The following is a 3,701-nucleotide window of genomic DNA, read 5'->3' as shown; positions in this document are numbered from 1 at the left end:
GTGTGGATGCAAGAGAGCCTACTCTAATGCTAGACTGGGGCTGCACGCTTTTCGGACTTCACGAAGGCCTACGATCTTTTTTTTTTTTTTGTCCCGCCCACTTCAAATCAAACCGTGATTGGTCAATTTTCCCATCACTCTCCAAAACAAAACACATAGCTTGGCCTTCCCCGAGATGCGTGAAGTCCTAACCAATTAATGAGCCGGTTAATCTTGCTTCGATAGAGATGGATGATTCTGATTGGATAGTATGTTTCAGGACAGTAACCCTTTCATTGCCGATGTGAATTTGACATTAAACTTAACTTTGGAACATAGATTAGCGAGAATGTAGTATTAAATGTATTGTATTAAATTAATTGAGAGTGATTGAGTTTTTTTTATGAATACATACATTATTATTTAATACTAATATGTTTTTGTTCCAAATTTTTTAAGGCCTTCTCTGAAGGCGTAGAAGGCCCTGAGGGTTCCCCTCTGATGATACGCAGCTTAAGCCTGGTTACATGCATTCATACAGGATTCATGAAAAGGATGTTGGCTTTGCTCCCTTCAATAGCTCAGTTGGTAGAGTGGAGGACTGTTGGTGCCCAGCAACAGTTATCCTTAGGTCGCTGGTTCAATTCCGGCTCGAAGGATGTGCCAAGCTTTTGTATACAGAGGCTCTTTTGGCCAACTCCGTCAATCCTTTCAAAGCTTTTGGAATATGCTGTTTTCCCAAAGACTGTTCCACTCTCTATCAGATTTGCTAAGGGCTAGTGGCGCAATGGATAACGCGTCTGACTACGGATCAGAAGATTCTAGGTTCAACTCCTGGCTAGCTCGGCGCGCTGGTTTTAGTCTCTCACTTCTCCCACTGCTATAGAACAGGATCGCTTTAAACCTTTTACTCCCTGGGTATCCCACCTCACTTACGCCCCAAAGATACCTCACAGTGTGTCGTCTTGCAACACATGTGGCTGACCCCACACCGTAAGGAAAGCTCGTCTTCCTCTTTATCTCTGCTGTCAATGATTTTGCTACAAACACAAAAAAAACATGCCTGCCTGAATCTGGGTCACTGCAACCCCCTGATCGAATTTGTTTACATCGCTGAAAAAAGATCCCACTTTCAACTTAGATTTCTTAAACTTTTAAAAAAATAATTTTGTCTACAGGCCTCAGTCCCGTATCAAAGGTCTGAAAGAATCAAACAGCACAAATGCAAAAGGTCTGCCCATTTAAAGAGCATAAAAGGGGTCAAAGTATCAAACAGGCCCCAATGAGAAATAGTGCCTTTTTAATGAGTCGCCAAGGCCGCATATGTTCTGTGTTTTTTAGCTCTTCTAAAGGGAGGGTTTTCACACACCGCCACACCCAAAGTATAAACATCCCAACAACAGAAGATGAAAATCGTGTGCCAAATGAATGGATGGATAGACCTGACAAAAAAAGAACCAAAACAAAAAGGCTGGACTTTTGCGCTGGACAATGTGAGGGTATATTGAGGATCAACATCTGTGTTGGACAATGTGGACACTTTCCCAGATAGATGCCAGATATGTTTTTGTAACGACTAAATGCATGATAGAAACTGAGGCTGATTTGATCTGAAACGCATCTGAAACTGATGGTTTCTCATCACTTTTTGTGTTTATTTAACTGATAAACAGGCCCAAGCCCCTGGCTCCCTTCCAGAACTCATTTGGTACAGCAGAGAACTGCAGGTGTCCCATGATACGCATCTTAAGCCTGGTTACATGCATTCATACAGGATTCATGAAAAGGATGTGAGCTTTGCTCCCTTCGATAGCTCAGCTGGTAGAGCGGAGGACTGTAGGTGCCCAACAACAGTTATCCTTAGGTCGCTGGTTCAATTCCGGCTCGAAGGATGTGCAAAGCTTTTGTATACAGAGGCTCTTTTGGCCAACTCCGTCAATCCTTTCAAAGCTTTTGGAATATGCAGTTTTACGAAAGACTGTTCCACTCTTTATCTAAGTTGCTAAGGGCTAGTGGCGCAATGGATAACGCGTCTGGCTACGGATCAGAAGATTCCAGGTTCAACTCCTGGCTATCTCGGCACGCTGGTTTTAGTCTCTCACTTCTCCCACTGCTTTAGAACAGGATCGCTTTAAACCTTCCACTCCCTGGGTATCCCAGCTCACTTACGCCCCAAAGATACCTCACAGTGTGTCATCTTGCAACACATGTGGCTGACCCCACACCGTAAGGAAAGCTCGTCTTCCTCTTTATCTCTGCTCTCAATGATTTTGCTACAAACACAAAAAAAAAACATGCCTGCCAGCCACATGCCGCAGAGCTACATATACTATCCTTGGGATACGAAGGTGTTTCGGATCACATCAAAGCCACACACGACAACAACCCACAGCCGGCCGTGATCGTATAGTGGTTAGTACTCTGCGTTGTGGTCGCAGCAACCCTGGTTCGAATTCGGGTCACGGTAACCCCCCGACCAAATTGGTTTGCATCGCTGAAAAAAGATCCCACTTTCAACTTAGATTTCTTAAACTTTTAAAAAAATAATTTTGTCTACAGGCCTCTGTCCCGTATCAAAGGTCTGAAAGAATCAAACAGCACAAATGCAGAAGGTCTGCCCATTTAAAGAGCATAAAAGGGGTCAAAGTATCAAACAGGCCCCAATGAGAAATAGTGCCTTTTTAATGAGTCGCCAAGGCCGCATATGTTCTGTGTTTTTTAGCTCTTCTAAAGGGAGGGTTTTCACACACCGCCACACCCAAAGTATAAACATCCTAACAACAGAAGATGAAAATCGTGTGCCAAATGAATGGATGGATAGACCTGACAAAAAAAGAACCCAAACAAAAAGGCTGGACTTTTGCGCTGGACAATGTGAGGGTATATTGCACTGCATGAAAAGAGGGATTTGTGGATGTATGTGGCCCCTTACATACGTTAAGCCCCTGCATTTGCGGTGGTAAAAGTGAAAACTTGGCCCAAATTGTCGCAAATTGACCTGGCAACTGCTCCCCCATGCCCCCCTCCCCTCCCCTACTTAGGAGAGCCTTTAATATGTAAATGCCAGTGATCAGGTCAGGAGCTGCCACAGTCATTTTCAAGTGGGTTGAGGTGAGGTGGGGGGTGGGCAGGCCTGTTTCTACACGTTCATCACCATCACCTCCAACTCCAGCCAAGTTTGTTGCTGTGTTGTCTTGAAAAAGAAGAGGTGCACGCTCTCTGCTGGTGACAGGTGATGCATATCTGTTTTTTTTTCTCCCAAACACCTCTTTTGTAATACCGCTTTTTGTGGGCAAAATTCAAGGATTCAAGGATTCAAAGGTTTATTGTCATGTGTGCAGTTAGAAACGTGTTTCCCTGAACAATGAAATTATTTTCTTTGTTGCCCGCACTGGATGTCCAAATGTATAATAATAAAGATAAGATAAAAATAAAATAAGCATGCAACAGCAATATTCTAAAAGGTTTCTTAAATAAAATAGAAATAAAAATATAGAAATCTGGCCTGTATACATAATGTGCAGTAGTGCGCTCAATGTTTTATTGTGTATGGCTTAATTCGGTGTCACAATGGTCACGATATCGCCGAGGTCTTTTCTTTGTCCTTGCAGAGTCCATTTTTGTGTCAAAACAGTGCAAATTGCCAGCTGTGGTCAGACAACATTAAATAGCAAAAGGACGGGAGGTTGTCTCGCGAGTATTCCGTGTAATGACGTATACGC

At 43.3% G+C, this 3,701-nt stretch overlaps 2 non-coding genes across 2 annotated transcripts; both read left to right on the top strand.

The window, feature by feature from the left end:
* The first annotated feature begins 752 nt into the window (after positions 1-752).
* On the top strand, positions 753-825 carry trnar-acg (transfer RNA arginine (anticodon ACG)). Its single transcript has one exon. It is a non-coding gene; the product is annotated as a tRNA-Arg (tRNA).
* Positions 826-1,782: 957 nt separating this feature from the next.
* Positions 1,783-1,871, top strand: trnay-gua (transfer RNA tyrosine (anticodon GUA)). The gene is given in 2 exon segments: positions 1,783-1,819; positions 1,836-1,871. It is a non-coding gene; the product is annotated as a tRNA-Tyr (tRNA).
* Positions 1,872-3,701: the final 1,830 nt, after the last annotated feature.

Source organism: Odontesthes bonariensis, chromosome 8 (assembly GCF_027942865.1).
Source record: "Odontesthes bonariensis isolate fOdoBon6 chromosome 8, fOdoBon6.hap1, whole genome shotgun sequence".
Taxonomy (NCBI): domain Eukaryota; kingdom Metazoa; phylum Chordata; class Actinopteri; order Atheriniformes; family Atherinopsidae; genus Odontesthes; species Odontesthes bonariensis.
The sequence above is the reverse complement of the archived record's forward strand: the minus strand, read 5'-3'. Positions and strand labels throughout refer to the sequence as shown.